The following is a 21,862-nucleotide window of genomic DNA, read 5'->3' as shown; positions in this document are numbered from 1 at the left end:
CTTTACTGCACCAGTATGCTAGTTAAATTTCTTATAGTATACACATTCGTGGTCCTCTCAAGTGAAATTGCCAATTTAGTACCCATCAGTGCTCAATTATAGCCTGCTTTCTGCTGTGGAATTGCATCTAGACGCCCGAGGAAAACCTTTCTTGTTAGCCTTAATATATTCAGCATGTTATAGAGCATGATGCACATGAGCTCTTATGATGAAAATAATACTGAACTTTTCCAGGCACTCTTCCTTCTTTTGCACGGTGACAAATCAGTTCTGAACTCCCACTATTCTGACGCGAATGAAAAGATTATGTTACTATGAAATCATCAGTTCTGTTTATAGTTAAGGTTGATCATCCATCTGATGGATAACCCCATGGCAAAAATCCCCAAAATTAAAAAAAATAATGTCCCGTTCTCTCTCAAGCAATTCATAAAAATGGTTAGATTTCATAATTATTTTGTATCCCGCAACGATCTGTGCAGCATCGGCGGGTACAATTTGAATTCAATCATCAGATAAAAGGCATCCTTGAAACATACTAGTCTTTATTTCAGAGAATTCATTTACCAACTCATTTTAAACAATTGCAGAAATATGCAGCTATAAGGTGTGCAGAGCCACCACCAAAAGTCTACTTGAATCTAGCTGAAGATGTAAGTTCGGGGGGCGGGTGGGGGGGGCGGGTGAGGGAGGGTAGGAGAGAAATAAAACACAAGTTCCTCTCTCCCTTTGTGACATTCCTCCTCCATGCTTCGGAGGAGAGGCAGGATACCTGCCCCCAGCTGAAGATGTTCCACAATCTGTTGCTAGGAATTTTTTTTTTTTTTTTTTGAAATTCATAGCCAATCGTTCCAATTCTTTGTCAAATCACAAACGCCAGAGGTCACCTTGGGCCCATTCAAGGATCACTCTGCGCCAATGATCTTAGCCAAAAGGCCTAGAGCCACTGCACCGTTCCTGGAAGTACTGCAATACCAGGTTCGTGCCATGGAGGTGGATGGGTCAGGTCCCCCACACACCTCCGTGGAGGTGGATGGGTCAAGCCACCCCACCCACCTAGGAAATTTTTTTTTTATTTTTTTATTTAATGTCCAATCGTTCCAATCGTTACAATTCTTTGTCAAACGCCAGAGGTCACCCTGCACCAGTCAAGGATCACTCTGCGCCAATGCTCTTAGCCAAAAGGCCTAGAGCCACTGCACCGTTCCTGGAAGTACTGCAATACCAGGTTCGTGCCATGGAGGTGGATGGGTCAGGTCCCCCACACACCTCCGTGGAGGTGGATGGGTCAAGCCATCCCACCCACCTCCTGTTTACAAAAATGTAAGCATATACCTTCCTGACCAGGGAGAAACCACCCGGAGGTCATGGTGGCTGGTCAGGTTAGTTATGCAGATCTTAGCCAAAAGGCCGAGAAGCGCCCTAGGAAATGTGCAAGCAGCAACATGTGGTGAAAGACACACTCATTTTCTATTTCTGTCTACAAGGAAGCAGAAACCGCTACTCGATCCCTCTCAGCAACGGTATGGCTGACATCAGAAAGTCACCAGGCAGGGGAAATCAGACCTGCCACCGGCCCATGGCACGGTTTGTCGGATTTCCATAGCTCCAAGGGCAGGAACTACCCTAAGGAAAGGACTATCCAAAAAGTGCATAATTGTAGAAACAGCAAAACTGGTCATGGGCAGACCAGTAACAAAAGCATCGTAATCCAGCTGCGATGTCAAAGTCTCACAGTTCAATGCTGCACATTCTGTAATCTCTGCATTTTTGGTGGTTGGAGGATATATAATTCTCCTCACAAGAAATAGGAACAGGAGTAGGCTCTAGGGCCCCTAGAGCCTGCTCTACCGTTCAATAAGATCATGGCTGATCATTGACCTCAACTTCACTTTCCCGCCTGATCTCCATATCCCTTGATTCCCCTAGACTCCAAAAATCTATTTAACAAATTCATAATACATTAGAGTAATTCATAAAACATCAGAGTAAGGATGGGCCAGAATTTCCTGCAGCATGGTGTTAGTTAGTTAGTTAGACTTTCCCCTCCACTAATGTTCCCTGTAATTTTTTTTTCGGGCCCATTCAAAATAATGCACATGCGCAGCTTTTCCGATTGAAAAGCCGGCAGGCTGGCTGCGCGGGTCCCCTGGAGTACTATGTGGCCACACAGCTTACAGGGAGCATTGCCCTGCACCCTTCAGATCAAAAAAAAAACATTTTCCCACAAAGTTGCTGAAATTGTGAACAGGACACCTGGGACCTGAATGAGCAATGAGATTTGAGGATTAAGAAATAAACACGGGAAGGACTGAGAAGGAGAGTGAATTAAAGGGGTGAATTTAATGTCAAATCAGGTACACAAAGGGAAAGAAAGATTGGATTAAGACCCCACACTTGTAATAGTTAACTTTCGGCTGCGCCTATTTGTACTAACAAAGTCAGCCGTTTCTCGGATTGGCTCTCCATTTTCACATGATCTATTGCTGATTGTTCCCCTTGGAGGATAAGCTACACCCTGGAGTTCCTCTGGAATGTGTAACTGGAACCACCCAGCTCAAGTTCGGAGTGACTTTCCAATTTGTAATTTGATCCATTTTGACTTCAGAAGCCACAGTAGATCTCCCCAAAAGCCACCAAGTTCCAGCCAAAGTCCCTTACCAAGTGCAAGACCTTAACCCCCCCACCTCACCTCCCATTAGATGGGGCATTGATTGCAGATTGTTAACAGCGACAGTGGTGTGACGTCTGGATTTTATCCACACCAACGATATCCCTTGTAACACATGCACCGAGCTTGCACGCACCAGGGGGGTTGGAAGAACATGATCAGTCTTCCCAGAGTTCCCTCTCTCCCCTCCGATCCGATCCCCCCCCCCCCACCTGTGTGTCTCTTCCCCAGCCCCCTGCCCAAGCTCGCTCTCTCTCTCTCATCCCCCACCCCACACCCCCCCCCCAGCACCTTCTCTCTCTCTCTCTTCACCCCCCCAAAAGCACTCTCTCTCTTCTCCCCAAGCTCTCACTCTCTCCCCCGCCCAAGCTCTCACTCTCTCCCCCGCCCAAGCTCTCACTCTCTCTCCCCCCCAAGCTCTCACTCTCTCTCCCCCGCCCAAGCTCTCACTCTCTCTCTCCCCCAAGCTCTCACTCTCTCTCCCCCGCCCAAGCTCTCACTCTCTCTCCCCCGCCCAAGCTCTCACTCTCTCTCTCCCCCAAGCTCTCACTCTCTCTCCCCTGCCCAAGCTCTCACTCTCTCTCCCCCGCCCAAGCTCTCACTCTCTCTACCCCGCCCAAGCTCTCACTCTCTCTCGCCCGCCCAAGCTCTCACTCTCTCTCCCCCGCCCAAGCCCTCACTCTCTCTCCCCCGCTCAAGCTCTCACTCTCTCTCCCCCGCCCAAGCTCTCACTCTCTCTCCCCCGCCCAAGCTCTCACTCTCTCTCCCCCGCCCAAGCTCTCACTCTCTCTCCCCCGCCCAAGCTCTCACTCTCTCTCCCCCGCCCAAGCTCTCACTCTCTCTCCCCCGCCCAAGCTCTCACTCTCACTCTCTCTCTCTCTCGCCCGCCCAAGCTCTCACTCTCTCTCTCTCTCTCTCTCGCCCGCCTAAGCTCTCACTCTCTCTCTCTCCCCCCCAAGCTCTCACTCTCTCTCCCCCGTCCAAGCTCTCACTCTCTCTCCCCCGCCCAAGCTCTCACTCTCTCTCCCCCGTCCAAGCTCTCACTCTCTCTCCCCCACCCAAGCTCTCACTCTCTCTCTCTCCCCCCCAAGCTCTCACTCTCACTCTCTCTCCCCCGCCCAAGCTCTCACTCTCTCTCCCCCGCCCAAGCTCTCACTCTCTCTCCCCCGCCCAAGCTCTCACTCTCTCTCTCCCTCAAGCTCTCACTCTCTCTCCCCTGCCCAAGCTCTCACTCTCTCTCCCCCGCCCAAGCTCTCACTCTCTCTCCCCCGCCCAAGCTCTCACTCTCTCTCCCCCGCCCAAGCTCTCACTCTCTCTCGCCCGCCCAAGCTCTCACTCTCTCTCCCCCGCCCAAGCCCTCACTCTCTCTCCCCCGCTCAAGCTCTCACTCTCTCTCCCCCGCCCAAGCTCTCACTCTCTCTCCCCCGCCCAAGCTCTCACTCTCTCTCCCCCGCCCAAGCTCTCACTCTCTCTCCCCCGCCCAAGCTCTCACTCTCTCTCCCCCGCCCAAGCTCTCACTCTCACTCTCTCTCTCTCTCGCCCGCCCAAGCTCTCACTCTCTCTCCCCCGCCCAAGCTCTCACTCTCTCTCTCTCGCCCGCCCAAGCTCTCACTCTCTCTCTCTCCCCCCCAAGCTCTCACTCTCTCTCCCCCGTCCAAGCTCTCACTCTCTCTCCCCCGCCCAAGCTCTCACTCTCTCTCCCCCGTCCAAGCTCTCACTCTCTCTCCCCCGCCCAAGCTCTCACTCTCTCTCTCTCCCCCCCAAGCTCTCACTCTCTCTCCCCCGCCCAAGCTCTCACTCTCTCTCCCCCGCCCAAGCTCTCACTCTCTCTCCCCCGCCCAAGCTCTCACTCTCTCTCCCCCGCCCAAGCTCTCACTCTCTCTCCCCCGCCCAAGCTCTCACTCTCTCTTCCCCGCCCAAGCTCTCACTCTCTCTCCCCCGCCCAAGCTCTCACTCTCTCTCCCCCGCCCAAGCTCTCACTCTCACTCTCTCTCCCCCCCCCCCCAAGCTCTCTCTCTCTCTCTCTCTCTCTCTCTTCCCCTCAAGCTCGCTCACTCTCTTCCCCCTACCCACCGCCCCCAAAGCTCTCTCTCTCTCCCAGTCACCCCACTTCTCGTTCTCCCCGGCGCTGCGGGTGGCTCGGGGCCCGCTCGGCACTATGGGAGGCTTGGCAGATGCGTTCGGCTACTGCTGGATGGATCAAAGGCAACGTGGTATTGGACGCATGTGCAGAAAAGGGTTAGTAGGAACTGCACTGGGTGGGGGGGCGGAGTCGGTGATATTTGTCCTAACTCTCGCTTCTGCGCATGCGTCGGGAGACTTAGTACAAATAGTTACATCATTAATTTTCAAATGTCAGAGAGGTTGATTGTACAATTATCATATTGTTAAAAGGCTATTTGCACTACTAATTACTTATCCTAAATATCTGCGCTGGGTTTAGTTCCTATCTGGCGGGCAAATATAGCAACGTCATGACATTCAATGTATGTCGATGGTGAGGCAGCAGCGAAACGCCGTTTTTGTGAAGGCAACGGCGGAGCGGCACAACTCGGGCAGCATTTATATTCGCATTTATCGCGCATCTGATCCTGACTTGCTGTTGCTGTACCATTTACACATAAATAACGGAGCGCGCCATTAGCCTCACCATTATTTTGGCAGTAAATTCTGGCCTAATAATAGTAACTATACTGTTTTGGAGTTCCAATGTGTTGCAGCATTTTTGTAGAATCATAGAATCATTACAGCATGGAAGAAGGTCATTCGGCCCATCGAGCCCATGCCGGCTCTCTGTAAAGCATTTCAGCTAGTCCCACTCCCCCGCCCTTTCCCCGTAGTCCTGCAAATTTTTTTCTTACCAGGTACTTATCCAACTCCTTTTTGAAAGCAGTGATCGAGTCTGCCTCCACCACCCTTTCAGGCAGTGCATTCTAGATCTCAACCACTCACTTAATTTTGTTGTGCTTCCAGAGATCATACTTGCGATTCCTCCACACATTGACTTCCCAGCTGTGCCATTATGGGGACACAGGGTGCCGAGACTGGCAATTCTCAGGGTTGTGTTTGTAGCAGGTCTACAATCCAGTAACTGGTAGAATTTCAATGCATTGTCGCCTTTTTTGCAAAGAATTGCAAATTCTGAGCCCACGCTATGGCATTAGTGTATAGGGCCGTGTCGGTTTTGGAAGGGGAGATCATGATGCCACTGACTAAGCATGTGAGCCAAGATACAAGAGAGGCATTAGTATTGTAAAACTGAAGAATTCTGCAGTTGGTTTCCCCAACCTTGATAACTGAAACAACATAACTGGATCAAAACTGCAAGGACCTGGAAGGAGTTGGCAGCAGAGGCGGCTATACAACTCTGGCAAATTCCAAAAAAACAGCAAAAAACAAGGAATGACGTCACAGGACCACAGGTAGGTGATTCGTGGGTGAGTATTAGCATTTTTTTCTCTCTCCAACTTAATTTAAACTATTTAATATAACTATAAGTAATCATTTGAATTAAGACTTTAACTCAGAAAGCAAGAGAAGCGGCCGGAGATAAAGGTAGGCCCAACTTTTAAGACTCTTACTGGGGCAAAACTGCCCTGTACCCCAATTAGGTAACCAGCTGGGGTTGGGACTTTCTACACATGGCGCAGAGGTCCCATCCCTGTCGCTGAATTGGGCTTACCGCCCTTTAAAGGAAATGCAGCGCAATCTTGCGCTCTCCACTTTCTTTGGGGCCGGTTATCGGGGTAATACTGGGGCGCTGAGGGAAGTGCTACATGGACTATCCGCGTAGCGCTGACGTGCATCAACGCCCCTCCCTTTCGATTAAAGGGGAGGGCCTCTGCGCACTCTGCAGGGCCTCTGATGACCTCCCCGAGAACACCAGGGCAGCAAGCAGCCGGGCCTGTAGCCTGGCACCCAAGCTGGAGTGCCGGACTGCACACTGGCAGCCCGGACCACGCTAGGACTGCCATCGTTGAGCCGACCCGAGAGTTGGCCGATAAAAAAAGATGGCGGACCGGGTGGCTGACGCCCTCCCCTTTAAGAAGTGGCCCGAGAGCGGATGTCGGCCAGCTTCACGATCCGTGGGAGAATCACGCAGCCTCCTGGCCCACTGGCCAATTTCCCCCACGGGGCGTTAAGGGGTCACCGCACACGGATGCACAGTGGCCCGGGGAGCTAACTGCAGGGCACGGCACTGTTAACTCCTGCACCATTTCCTAGGAGCAGGTAGCGCATGCTTCCCCCAGGCGAAATGTCTCCTCCACCCGGATAGTGACTCCGGGGGGGGCGCTAACGGGGCTATAAAAAAGGGGCAAATTAGCCTTAAATTTATTTCTGTAAGTTAGTTAATAGTTTATTAAGTAGAGGCATGGCAGGGCACCTCAATCCTGTGGAATGCACATCTTGTGCCATGTGAGAACGCCAGGACACTTCCTGTGTCCTGGACAACCACATGTGCAGGAAATGTCATCAGCTGGAGCAGGTATCAGAGCTTGAGCAGCAGCTGGCATCACTACGGTGCACCCGTGAGGCCGAGAGCTACGGGGATAACATGTTTCGAAGGTGATCACCTCGCAGAGTAAGAGTGTGCAGGCAGAGAGGGAATGGGTGACCATCAGAGACAAGGAGGATCAGGCAGGTAGTGCAGGAGTCCCGAGTGCATCTCACTCTCTAACCATATTGGTGAGGGCAATGGTTCCTCTGAGGAGTATAGCCATAGCCAAGTCCACAGCATCATGGGTGGCTCAGCTGTACGGTGCAGGGGTGGGGGGGATATGGAAGGAGAAAGATCGGGAAAGCAATTGTGGATTCGATAGTTAGGAGAATGGATAGGCGCTTCTGTGGCCGCAATCGTGATTCCAGGGTGGTATGTTGCCTCCCTGGTGCCAGGGTCAAGGATATCTGGGTGGCTACAGAACATTGTGATGGGGGATGGGGAGGCTGAGCAGCCAAAGGTCATGGTCCATATCGGTATTAACAACATAGGTTGAAAGATTTAATGGAGCTAGGAAAGAGATTAAAAATCAGGACCTCAAAAGGTAGTAATCTCCGCATAATTCCTGCTACCACGAGCTAGTGATTATAGAAATAGGAGGACAGAGCAGATGAATGTGTGGCTGGAGAGATGGTGCAGCAGGGAGGACTTTAGATTCCTGGGACATTGAGACCGGTTCTGGGGGAGGTGGGACCTGTACAGGCTGGACGAATTGCACCTCAACAGAGCCAGGGCAAATATCCTTGTGGGGAGGTTTGCTGGTGCTGTTGGGGAGGGTTCAAACTAGCTTGGCGGGGGGATGGGAACCAGGATGCACCATTAACAGGGAGAAAAAAATGCACAAAGGGAGGGACAGATAGCACCAGAATAAGAAATAGTACAGTATTAAGTGGGGTCAGACTAAGAGAATACAAGACAGTCTAAGAGAGGTTTACAGTGCATGTGTGTAAATGCACAAAGCCTAGTCAATACTCATGGCGATAATGGAGACCTGGCTCAAAAAAGGGCAGGATTGGATATTAATTATTCCTGGATATAAGTTGTTCAGGAAAGATAGGGAAGGAAAGAAAGGAGGTGGGGTGGCAGTATTGGTTAAAGAGAATGTTACAGTGCTGAAGAGAAAGGATGTCCTGGAGGGGTCAAGGACAGAATCTATTTGGTTAGAGTTAAAAATAATAGGGGTGTCATTATACTACTAGGTGTATTCCATAGACCACCAACTAGCGGGGAGGATATAGACAAGCAATTTTGCAAGGAAGTTACAGAGAGGTTCAACAACTATAGAGTAGTGATAATGGAGGACTTCAACTATCCTAATATAGACTGGGATAGTAATAATGTAAAGGGCAGAGAGGGGGAAGAATTTCTGAAGTGTGTTCTGGAGAACTTTCTTGATTAGTACATTTCTGGCCCGATGAGGAAGAAGGTATTGCTGGATCTGGTTCTGGGGAATGAGGCGGGGCAAGTCAGTAGGGGAACAGTGATCATAATATCATAAGGTTTCGATTAACTATGGAAAAGGACAGGGAGCAATCTAGAGTACAAATACTTAGAGGAAGACCAATTTCAGTACATTGAGAATGGATCTAACCCGGATAAATTGGAATCAAAGATTGGCAGGCAAAACTGCAGTGGAACAATGGGCTGTCTTTAACAAGATGATGATTCGGGTGCAGTCGAAGTACATTCCCACGAGGGGGAAAGGTAGGGTAACCAAAGTCAGAGCTCCCTGGAAGACAAAAGAAAGGGAGTGTAAGTTGAAGCAGAAAAAGAGCACGTATAACAGAGGCCAGGTTGAGAATACATCTGAGAATCAGGCTGAGTATAGAAAGTTCAGAGGGGAAGTGAAAAAGAAAATAAGAGGGGCAAAGAGAGAGTATCAGAATAGATTGGCAGGCAATATAAAATGGAATTTTAAAGTCTTCTTATCGGCATATAAATAGTAAACAGGTAGTAAGAGGAGGGGTGGGGCCGATTAGGGACCAAAAGGGAGAGCTATGCAGGGAGGCAGAGGGCATGACTGAGGTACTAAATGAGTACTTTGCATCTATCTTTACCAAGAAAGAAGATGCTGCTAAGTCAAAGTGAAAGAGGGGGAATGGAGGTACTGGATGGGATAAATATTGACAAGGAGGTTGTACTGGAAAGGGTGGCTGTAGTTAAAGTGGATAAGTCATAAGGACCGGATGGGATGCATCCTAGGATGCTGAGGGAAGTTAAGGTGGAAATCGCAGAGGTGCTGGCCATAAACTTCCAATCTTCCCTGGATACAGGGCTGGTGCCAGAGGACTGGAGAATTGCAAATGTTACACTCTTGTTCAAAAAAGGGTGCAAGGATAAACCCAGCAACTACAGACCAGTCAGTTTAACCTTGGTAGGGGGGAAGCTTTTAGGAATGATAATCAGTGACAACATTTTCACTTGGAAAAGTATGGATTAATTAAGGAAAGCCACCATGGATTTGTTAAAGGCAAATCATGTTTAATTAACTTGATCAGAGTTTTTTGATAAGGTAACAGAGAGGGTTGATGAGGGCAATATGGTTGACATCGTGTACATGGATTTCCAAAAGGCATTTGATAAAGTGCCACATAATAGGCTTGCCAGAAAAGTTGAAGCCCATGGAATAAAAAGGGACAGTGGCAGCATGGATATGAAATTGACTAAGGACAGGCAACAGAGAGTAGTGGTGAACGGTTGTTTTTCGGACTGGAGGAAGGTATACAGTGGTGTTCCCCAAAGGTCGGTACTAGGACCACTGCTTTTCTTGATATATATTAATGACTTGGATTTGGGTGTACAGGGCACAATTTCAAAATTTGCAGATGACCAAACGTGGAAGTATAGTGAACAGTGAGGAGGATAGTGATGGACTTCAATAAGACATAGATAGGCTAGTGAAGTGGGTGGACATGTGGCAGATGAAATTGAATGCAGAAAAGTGCAAAGTGATACATTTTGGTAGGAAGAATGAGGAGAGGGAATATAAACTAAAAGGTACAATCCTAAAGGGGCTGCAGAGAGATCTGGGGGTATATGTGCACAAATTGTTGCAGGTAGCAGGGCAGGTTGAGAAAGCAATTAAAAAAGCATATGGGGTCCTGGCCTTTATAAATAGAGGCATAGATTACAAAAGCAAGGAAGTTATGATGAACCTTGGTTTAGCCTCAACTGAAGTATTGTGTTCAATTCTGGGCACCACACTTTAAGAAGAATGTGAAAGCTTTAGAGAGGGAGCAGAAAAAATTTACAAGAATGGTTCCAGGGATGAGGGACTTCAGTTACGTGGATAGACTGGAGAAGCTGGGGTTGTTCTCCTTGGAGCAGAGAAGGTTGAGAGGAGATTTGATAGAGGTGTTCAAATTCATGAGGGGTCTGGACAGAGTAGAGAGAGAGAAACTGTTCCCATTGGTGGAAGTGTCGAGAACCAGAGGACACAGATTTAAGGTGATTGGCAAAAGAACCAAAGGCAACGTGAGGAATCTCTTTTTTACGCAGCGAGTGGTTAGGATCTGGAATGCACTGCCTGAAAGGGTGGTGGAGGCAGACTCAATCACGGCTTTCGAAAGGGAATTGGATGAGTACCTGAATGAAAATAATTTGCAGAGCTGCAGGGAAACAGCGAGGGTGTGGGACTAGGCAAAGTGCTCTTGCAGAGAGCCGGCACGGGCTCGACGGGCCGACTGACATCCTTCTGCCTTGTACCATTCTAAAATTCTACAACAACAACTTGCATTTCTATAGCGCCATTAATGTAATGAGACATCCCAAGGATCATCATATTAGTAGCAGGTGCAGGCCATACGGCCCTTCGAGCATGCTCTGCCATTCAATAAGATTATGGCTGATCATCGACCTCAACTCCACTTTCCTGCCCCATCCACATATCCCTCGATTCCCCTAGAGTTCAAAAATCTATCTATCTCAGCCTTGAATGTACTCAGTATCCACAGCCCTTTCAGGTAGAACATTCCAAAGATCCACAACCCTCTGAGTGTCGAAATTCCTCCTGACCTCAGTTTTTAAAGGTCAGCCCCTTATCCTGAAACCATGCCCTCTGGTTCTAGACTCCCACCAGGGGAAACAATCCTCTGTCAATCCCCCTCAGAATCTTATATGTTTCAATGTGATCACCTCTCATTCTTCTAAACTCCAGAATATAGGCCCAATCTACTCAATGTCTCCTCATACGACAACCCTTTCATCCCAGGGATCAATCAAGTGAACCTTTGTTGCACTGCCTCCAAGGCAAGTATGTCTTTCCTCATTTGAGGAGACCAAAACTGTGCACAGTAATCCAGGTGTGGTCTCACCAAAGCCCTGTACAATTGTAGTAAGACTTCCTTATTCTTGTACTCAAATCCCCTTGCAATAAAGGCCAACATGCCATTTGCCTTCCTAAGTGCATACTGTACCTGCATGCTAGTTTTCTGTGTTTCCTGTATGAGAACAGCTAAATCACTCTGATCATAGGAATGTAATCAGACAAAAATTGTCACCAAACCAAAGGAGGAGATATTAGGACGTGACCAAAAGCTTCGTCAAAGTGTTTTAAGGACTGTCTTAAAGGTGGAGCGAGAGAGGTGGCGAGGAGGGGGAGATGCTTATCGATGGAATTTCAGAGCTTGGGGCATAGATGGCTGAAGGCACGGCCGCTAATGGTGGGGCGAAGTTATAATCAATTATGACTAACTCTTCACATGTTTTCAAAATACATTATCTTTATTGGTTAGCTATTGCAATATGCCAAGCATATTGCAAGGACAGTATTCTTGCTTTCAGTCCATACAACCTGTATTTCCAGATTATGAATAAAATGGCCATGGATCAATTCTCTCAAACCTTCCCAGAAAGGAGCCTGAGGGGAAACATGAGCAGTCAGTGTATCATTTTCTTCTGCTTAATGCATTTAAAATAGAACAAAATTTGCACATTTTTGCCTGTCTTTCAAAAACACATGTAACTTGTTTTTAAAGCAGGTGTTTACAATCACCTGTCATCAATGGTTATCCACAATGCACTGGGCCAGTCAGGTACAATATGAAAGCAGCTTATTAGGATACATTTGGCACCCAAGTGACCACTTCTACACTGAATCTATTGCAACACAGGACAAAATGATACATAGCAAAATTGGTAAATGCTCCTTCTGGTACAGTGCAGACTAGGAAGGTTCCATACGTGATCTCTGCTCTGTGCCCCTTAGCGACCAGTTACTGCCCCTTCACCCAGGCATTAACAAAAGGCACAAAGCAGCGAATTTCTCCCCCTTTGTATATATTATATGTAAATAAATGTGGACAGCAGCTTATCCTGTGATATAATACATCAGTGTGGTATTTCCCCGAGGTGACAGGAGAAGAATGTAGGCATCCCACATGGTCTCTTCTTTGGCCTCACAAAGACCTTTGACACGGTTAACTGCGAGGGACTATGGAGCGTCCTCCTCCATTTCGGCTGCCTCCAAAAGTTTGTCGCCATCCTCCACGACGACATGCAAGCCGTGATCCTTTCCAACGGATCCATCACAGACCCAATCCACATCCGGACCGGGGTCAAGCAGGGTTGCATCATCGCGCCAACGCTCTTCTTGATCATCCTCGCTGCAAAGCTCGACCTCACACTCAACAAGCTCCCCGCTGGAGTGGAACTAAACTACAGAACCAGTGCGAACCTGTTCAACCTTCATCGTCTCCAGGTCAGATCCAAGACCGTCCCACCCTCTTGTCGAGCTACAGTACGTGGACGATGCTTACGTTTGTGCACGTTCAGAGACTGAACTCCAAGTCATAGTCAACATCTTCACTGAGGCGTACGAAAGCGTGGGCCTTACACTAAACATCCGTAAGACAAAGGTCCTCCACCAACCTGACCCCGCCACACAGCACTGTCCCCCAGTCATCAAGATCCATGGCACGGTCCTGGACAATGTGGACCACTTTCCATACCTCGGGAGCCTATTATCAGCAAGGGCAGACATCGACGACGAGGTTCAACACCCCCTCCAGTGCGCCAGCGCAGCCTTCGGCCGCCTGAGGAAGAGTGTTTTCGAAGATCAGGCCCTCAAATCTGACACCCGCCCTACTGTATGGCTCAGAGACATGGACCATATACAGTCAAATCGCTGGAGAAATACCACCAACGATCCTGCAAATCCCCTGGGAGTACAAACACACCAACGTTAGTGTCCTCGATCAGGCCAACATCCCCAGTATCGAAGCACTGACCACACTCGACCAGCTCTGTTGGATGGGCCACATTGTTCGCATGCCTGACAAGACTCCCAAAGCAAGTGCTCTACTCAGAACTCCTACATGGCAAGCGAGCCCCAGGTGGACAGAGGAAACGTTACAAGGATACCCTCAAAGAGTCCTTGATAAAATGCAACATCCCCATCGACACCTGGGAGACCCTGACCAAAAACCACCCTAAGTGGAGGAAAAGCATCTGGGAGGGTGCTGAGCGCCTCGTGTCTCGCCACCGAGAGCATGCAGAAAGCAAGCGCAGTCAGTGGAAGGCGAGTGCGGCAAACCAGACTCCCCACCCACCCTTTCCTTCAACCACTGTCTGTCCCATCTGTGACAGAGACTGTAATTCCCGAATTGGATTGTTCAGTCACTTAAGAACTCACTTTTAGAATGGAAGCAAATCTTCGCTCAATTTCGCGGGACTGCTTATGAATGAATGAGAACATTAATTGTTAGGCTAATTGCTACTGTGACCCATACCTGGCAGAGAATAAAGACGCTGGTTTCACTTAAGACACGGTCTATGCAATGGGCGCTGCTATCCCGCTGTATAAATGAGGAAAGGTAGGGAAAAGCCCAAACTATAACATGGACACCGGATTCAGCTTTAATGTTGTTCCATGGGTGAACAGCTTGCCACCACATGGCACCTGGGCTCACATAAAGATTGGCCATTTAGATTTTGGCTGAGGAGCTACGAGTGCCCCAGCAGTACCTTCACAACGGGGAGTAGGGTAGAGAAAGAGTGGGCGGGGAAAGTAAATTGATTCATTAGTCTATCAAGACATTTTTTTTAAATCTATAAATAACTAACAGTTTTGTTTTGTTCTCAGTTTTGCTGAATATTTAAACAGCAAGAATCAAGGATCATAAGTGGCACTGTCTTGGAAAGGTTAATGAGCCTGCCAGTGTGCAGGAACTAAGTTACAGTATACAGTCGATGCTGAGGAAGCACTTGGGCTAATGACTATCTTTACTGATATTCACTTCCATCACACTATCCACCTCATTCATTATATCATTACAAACATGAACAGAAATGGAGGGATGAAAATTAAACATAATTGAGATTTTTTTCATAAGAGACTTTGATGGCAAGGTTTCTTTGATATATAATACATTACAAATGTAATTAGGGCTAGATGAGACAGGGCTCTGGGCAGCACACCGAGCCGAGCGTTGGTTTTTCCTTCTGGAGACTGGGTTCAAATCCAGATTGATGGAATCGAAATCTCCTGGTCATAAGGGTCCCATCACAAGTCTAAGGGAGCTCCTTGTGGCTGCAGGCACACAGCACAGTACTGCCTCTATTATTATCTTGATAATCTATAATATATTGATAATCTATATTACAGATTATCTGGTCATTATCACACTGCCGTTCGTGGGTCCTAGTTGTGGACAAATTGGCTGCTGCATTTCCTACATTATATCTGACTACATTTCAATCGTACCTCAATGGCTATAAAATGCTTTGGGATTTCCTGAGGTCATGCAAGGTGCTGTATAAATTCAAGTCTTTCTTTCTTACTTGACACCTTGCCCAAGAAAACCAGAAGAATGGTTAAAGTGGAGAATAAAAAAATTAGATTCAAAAAGTGGGACTGAGGCACATGGCAGGCAATTGGTCACCTAACCTTTCAGTACTCAGTGTTGGCATAGTAATAGAACTTGTAAAAAATGTTCCATTCCCAAATGAACAACTTTCACCTGGAGTACATTGTTCACCCAAATGGAGGGTTAGAGGAGCTGTGTTTCCTGTTTGTTAGTGGCATGAAGGCTATATGCCCACTATCAGCCTATAGCAACTGAGGGATTAAACGTAAAGGAGACTCAAAAGGAAGTACCATATGTGCTGCTTGGCCAACAAACCACTCCCCCTCTGTACATAATCTCTCAATGCACATCAGCTGCACGCTCCCCTCCATCCCTCTATAACATTAACCCATTTCTAAATCAAACAGATGTGATTGGTACACTATTGCATCTGTTACTGTACCTGACCTTAAAAAAAAATCAAATAGGCAGCACGCTACTTTAAAATAGTTAGTGTTAACAAAAACAAAATCCAACTATATCTTTTTTTTTTTAAAAAGGGAGAAAAATAGCCCCAGGTTGAGGACTCTTTCATGGAGTCCAGGAGTTTAATTATTTCAGGGAAGCTGGTGAATTGTGGATTGATTGCTTCGATGTTGATAAATTGCACGTCTACTTGAGCTCAGTCGTGTTTGCTGTTACTTTAGATTTTGAACCTCTTGCTACCAGGTTCTGCAGTTGGTTAGCAAAAGAACAGGATGAAGCACAACAGCATCTCCCCACCCCATCCTTATTCCATACAGATTGAATGCCAGAAAACAGCCAGGCCATTGGGTGGGGAGTAAAGGGGTAAGGGACAGCAAGGTATTTCCACAGAAGGAAGGAAGGAAACATCTTTGTTTTTTGTATGGAGGGGAAAACAAAGAAAACAGAAGGTGCATCAATCTATCCCACTCTAGTGATGTGGGAAGGGAAGAAAGAGAAGTTGAAAAGGGAGGAAACAGACTAAAGAATAAAATGAGTGTTCAAGAGAGATTACTGAATGGATTTTTCAGTACAGTTTGCGGTGGTGACATTCTGCAGACATCCTAGTGCCATTTATTCTAGCCCACATTGCAGTGATAATTGCTCTGGCCATTATCCTCTCCAATAATACCTCTTTCTCTACCCACCTGGTAATGTGTAATTAGAGAATCTTGAAACTACACAACACATCACTGCCAAATGCCACTTCCTAAAGAGGGAGTAATTTGTGCTGTCAATGTTGTGGTTAATTACACATCAGTTTCACTTCGGCATTTTATCACTGCACTGTGGAATTAGGGACATTTCTTATGGCAGACTTAGTAACCAAGGCAGGATTTATTGCCATTTTAAAAGGGAGATTTTATTTGAGTGTTTATAAGTTATTGTCATTACCTTTTAATTTGGAACTTAGAAGCCAAGGTTATTGCACACTTCCAGTGAATGATTAATTCCATATTGCTCGTCATTTCCCCAAGTCTTCTGCACTTCACGTCATTTCTTGAATAAGATCAACTAACCCGCCCCCAGTACTGTATAGTTGTTGTCCTGTACACAGAAATTATATGATGGAAACCCGCCATTTGGCTCAATCAGTCCGTGTCGGTGTTTGTCCTCCACACGAGTAAATAGACCTAATCAAATTTACCCACTTTGTTCCCATAATCTCTTCATCCACCGTTCCAAACTAACTTTGATTGCTGACGTAGGGGGTCAATTTCCTTGGAGCTTCTCCTGCTCTGCTAACGTAACTTTGGTGGTAGTTCATCAGAAACCACATTTATGCGCACAAGCTGGGTTTCCGTCGAAGTTACATAGAAACATAGAAAACATAGAAAATAGGTGCAGGTGTAGGCCATCCGGCCCTTCGAGCCTGCACCACCATTCAATAAGATCATGGCTGATCATTCCCTCAGTACCCCATTCCTGCTTTCTCTCCACACCCCTTTAGCCGCAAAGGCCATATCTAACTCCCTCTTGAATACATCGACGTAACAAGGGAAGCTCCGAGGAAATTACCATAGTTTCTGCCTCAGCTACTAACCCTGCAAATGGACTCCACAGCCTCACAACTCTCCGTGGTAAAGAACTTTCCATTGCTCTCGGTTTGAAATCTTTGTATTTTTATATTTTACTCGTGAAAAGAAAAAGCTTTTTTTCCATCCGTCTCATGCTTTTACAGACAAGTTGATCTGGGGTCGTCTCTGCATGCCAACAGATAGCATAAATCTATTCACCTAAAGCGACACAAAAGCACATGGGGTTCAACCTTAATTGAATTTCTCTTATCACTCTGTCAACACATTTTTAACATTCTGTTGCAAACTTCTCTTCCCCCGCCCCCTCCACACCACTCCAAAACAAGAAATAGTACAAAGCTGCCGAGCTCCATTGAATGCTGTGCGAGAAGATTTGTGCTGTGGCCAAACTAGGTTTTACAGAAATGAATGCTGCTTTATGGTGAAGGACTCCATCTATGTTTTGAGCTGCAGCTTCAGGACAAATGCAGCCCTGTTTACACTACAACATTTGCATGAACAGGTCATAGCCGTGGCCCTCAAAAAGTCTATCACCACCCTTATAGTAACCCTCAAGTAAAAGTACATCCTGGGAGATTACATGACTACTAGTGGGTGTGAATGCTGGAAGTCACGATGCTTTGTTGCATCATGACTGAGATAGACATTCCGGTTCATCTTTTCGTAAGCTTATCTCTCAGTTTGCTCTATGAGAGGGCAAGGAGAACTCAAAGGAGGAAATAAGAAGGTTCAAAGTGAGGGTAAAAGTGTGCTCAAAAAGATAGGGTTGTCAAGTAGGTCTAAAGGAGAGAAACAACATCATCAACTTGTATTTATATAGCGCCTTTAACTTAATAAAATGACCGGAGGTGCTTCACAGGATCGTTTTAAAACATATTTGACACGGAGCCACATAAGGAGGTATTAGGGCAGATGGAGATAGGTTTTAAGGAGCATCTTAAAGGAGGAAAGAGAGGTTGAAAGGAGAAAAGCTTAATGGGAGGGAATTCCAGAGCTAAAGCCTTGGCAGCTGAAGGCCCAGCCACCAATAGTGGAGCGATTAAAATCAGCGATGCTCAAGAGGCCAGAATTGGAGGAGTGCAGAGATCTCATAGGATAGTAAGGTTGGAGGAGATTAAAGTGATAGAAACATAGAAAATAGGTGCAGGAGTAGGCCATTTGGCCTTTCGAGCCTGCACCACCATTCAATATGATCATGGCTGATCATTCAACTTCAGTACCCCATTCCTTCTTTCTCTCCATACCCCTTGATCCCTTTAGCTGTAAGGGCCACATCTAACTCCCTTTTGAATATATCTAACGAACTGGCCTCAACAACTTTCTGTGGTAGAGAATTCCACAGATTCACAATTCTCTGAGTGAAGAAGTTTCTCCTCATCTCAGTCCTAAATGGCTTACCCCTTATCCTTAGACTGTGGCCCCTGGTTCTGGACTTCCCCAACATCGGAAACATTCTTCCTGCATCTAACCTGTCCAGTCCTGTCAGAATTTTATATGTTTCTATGAGATCCCCTTCATTCTTCTAAATTCCAGTGAATATAAACCTAGTCGATCCAGCCTTTCTTCATATGTCAGTCCTGCCATCCTGGGAATCAGTCTGATGAACCTTCGCTGCACTCCCTCAATAGCAAGAATGTCCTTCCTTAGATTAGGAGACAAAAACTGCACACAGTACTCAAGGTGAGGCCTCACCAAGGCCCTGTACAACTGCAGTAAGACCTCCCTGCTTGGTCATGGAGGGATTTGAAAACAAGGATGAGCATTTTAAAATTAAGGTTTGGCTTAACCGGGAGCTAATGTAAGTCAGCGAGCACAGGGGTGATGGGCGAACAGGACTTGGTGAGAGTTAGGACACTTCTAGTGGGTTTGAAGGAGAGAAGCAAGGTAACAAAGCAAAGTGATTCTAGAAATTGAGTTCCAAAGAGTGGGCAGGGGTTGGAAAGATCATAATACAAATTAACTTTGTGTACATTTAGTGAAACATTGAAAAGCTAGATTGAGGGTTTGAGAACTTGTTTACACAAGGAGCAAGTAAAGGTATTCTATGCATTCAAAATGATCTGAGCTGTAATATAACCTGCTTCTGGGGGGCTGCTTTGAATCTTTGCAACACTTGGAGCCAGGTGGAGGGGAAACAAGTAGAAGGAAGAAGAAGTGAGTACTTACATGATCTGAACCAGACTAGAGCCTTGTTAAATTAATTAAATATTGTTAAATCTCTAGCTTTAATACACATGTTGTAGAATGAAGGAATGGCCAGTGATGGAAGAGTGCAGGAACTGAGGAACAAGCATCAGGGGAGTAAGGGGTGCAAGCAGGGACACATGTCTGGAGAACATTGCTCAGGACGCGATCATGGAGGGATCTGAGGATGAGAACCTTGACATTAATTTGCTGGGGACAGCGAGTGAGTGCAGCTTAGCAAGGACAGGTTGGATAGTCATGTCGGGCTTTAGAAAGAAAAACTTGCATTTATATAGCACCTTTCACAACCTCAGATTGTCCCAAAGTGCTTTACAGCCAATGAAGTATTTTTTGAAGTGTGGTCACTGTTGTAATATAGGAAACACTGCAGCCAATTTGCACACAGCAAGCTCCCGCAAACAGCAATGTGAAAATGACCAGATAATCTGTTTTAGTGATGTTAATTGAGGGACAAGTATTGAGGGCCAGGACACCGGGGCGAACTCCCCTGCTCTCCTTCGCAATTTCCCCCACGGGGCACAAAGGGGTTGGCCAGCATGGCGATGATGCCATCGGTGGGTGTGCATTGGTTCAGGGTACAAATTGCAAATCGCCCCCAAAATCTCGGGGGCAATTATTCCCTAGGTGCCACTGCTGCCCGCCCCTGGGCGAAAAGGCAATTGTGCCCCGATAGCACCTCCCAGTGGCAACTCTTGGTGGCACTAAAAAGGGGCAATTTCGACTCCCAAGTTTGTACAACACCTGGTTCAGCCTGCCTGGCATTAGAACCAAAAGCGGGAACAGAAAAAGGATCATTTTGGTTTCCTAATGCTGAGTGCAAGATAACTTAATTTCATCATGTCAGACAAACATCCAATTACTACTAGGTGTGTAATGTATATAATGACGCGAAAGACTAGTTACTGTAAGCTCACTCAGATGCAAACTTGTTCAACTTTATTCGCACCCAAAGTGCGCACATGACATGGTACTCGCTCTTATATACCAGGGCCCGCACACACGTGCGTACAGCCCAATGACCTCCGACAGTGGTGCCCGCTGGTGTCTAGTGACCCCAAGCATCAATACATAAGGTGCTAACCTTGGTTCAGTGGAAGCACACTCACCTCTGAGTCAGTAGGCCTTGGGACAAGCCCACCCCAGAGACTGGAGCACACACTGATACTTCAGTCCCATACTAAGGGAGTGCTGCACTCAGAGGTGCCATATTTCAGATGCGATATTAAGCAGAGATCCTGTCTGCCCTCTCCAGAGACTTCAGTTTAATGTCTCAGCAGAAAAACAGCACCTCTCATATTTATGCTGCATTATTGGAGGTGCTGTGTTTGCAATTTTTATTTCAATAACGGCACTATCTAAAATGCCTTGGGCTGATCTGGTGTGCAGGCAGTTTAATAAAGCAGAAATTTAAAATTGATCATTTCTACATTAGAAGCAAAAACGATTTATGCAGATAAATTTATAAAAACATGAAAAGCTTACTATAGAGATAAAAAGGTCGGAAAGAAGGAAAATAAAAAAAATAATCTGTTTGTGATGTTGGTTGAGTGAAAAATTTTGGCCGGAACACTGGAAAGAACTCCCTGCTCCACTTCAAAATTAAGCTGTGGGATCTTTTATGTCCAACTGAGTGAGCAGACGAGGCCTCGGTTTAAAGTCTCAACTGAAAGACGGCAGCTCCGACAATGCAGCACTCCGTCGGTACTACACTGGAGTATCAAGAGTGGGGGGGGGAATTGGACCCAGAATCTTCTGACTCAGAGACGAGATCGCTACAACTGAACCACAGCTGGTGCCCAATTGTTCAGTATCTCCAGAGTAAAGGTCACTCCACACAGTTGTCCCACTTGTTTTACTTCAGTATGTTTTCATTTGGCATGTACTGCCTGTTGGAACACATGACTAGCGATATGAAAGATGTCCCACTGCCCACTACTGAGCTTCATGTCACAACAGCTTTGAAAGGTTTGTTTTTCTGTTTTCATCCAACTTTGTCCTTTCCTCAGCTGGCAACACCTTGCTGGAGCACACTTTGATGGGCATCTAAAATGCTTCGGTCGTGTGTGTGTGCATTCACAATAGATGCTGACTCTAGTCACACCCACATCCAGGAGGCCAACTGCAACACCCCCTCGCTGCCCTGGGTGAAATCAATTAACTCAGCACAGGCCAAGCATTGAGCCCCAGGCCTCCTTGGTCGGTACAGTGCAACCAACTATTCACTGTTCAACCTGGGGCAGCCATCAGAGAAATCAATCCTGTTAAGTTTAGTCAAAACTGTAACAGAGCACAAGGTTACAGCATAAAAAGTTGCGGGGGAGATTACCGATTGGGGGTAGTAACCAGCTCGGGGCGGTTCGTCCTGCACCCTGCGCAGAAGTCCCACCCCAGCCACGGAATTGGCCTTGCCATCTCTCAGAGGAAGTGGAGTGCGATCTTGCGTGCTCCACTTCCTATTGGGGCGGGTCCAGAGGCGCTTATGGGGCATGATCGGCAGTGCTACGCGAATGCTCCGCAAGGCACTGACGCGTTTTAACACCCTTCCCCTTCACTTAGAGGGGAGGGCTGCTGCGCTTTCTGCACGGCCTCTGATGGCATCCACTAGGCCACCAGGGCAGTGTGGTACCGAAGCTGCAGTCCG

At 47.0% G+C, this 21,862-nt stretch overlaps 1 protein-coding gene and 1 pseudogene across 1 annotated transcript in view; both read right to left on the bottom strand.

Moving 5' to 3' along the window:
* The window catches only part of LOC139273874 (lysosomal proton-coupled steroid conjugate and bile acid symporter SLC46A3), a 147,321-nt gene that overhangs the window by 5,288 nt on the left and 120,171 nt on the right, over positions 1–21,862 (bottom strand). The gene's annotated exons all lie outside the window — the stretch shown is intronic.
* Positions 1,192–1,422, bottom strand: LOC139274401 (U2 spliceosomal RNA; annotated as a pseudogene).

The sequence above is a fragment of the Pristiophorus japonicus genome, chromosome 9 (assembly GCF_044704955.1).
Source record: "Pristiophorus japonicus isolate sPriJap1 chromosome 9, sPriJap1.hap1, whole genome shotgun sequence".
Lineage (NCBI taxonomy): Eukaryota > Metazoa > Chordata > Chondrichthyes > Pristiophoridae > Pristiophorus > Pristiophorus japonicus.
The sequence above is the reverse complement of the archived record's forward strand: the minus strand, read 5'-3'. Positions and strand labels throughout refer to the sequence as shown.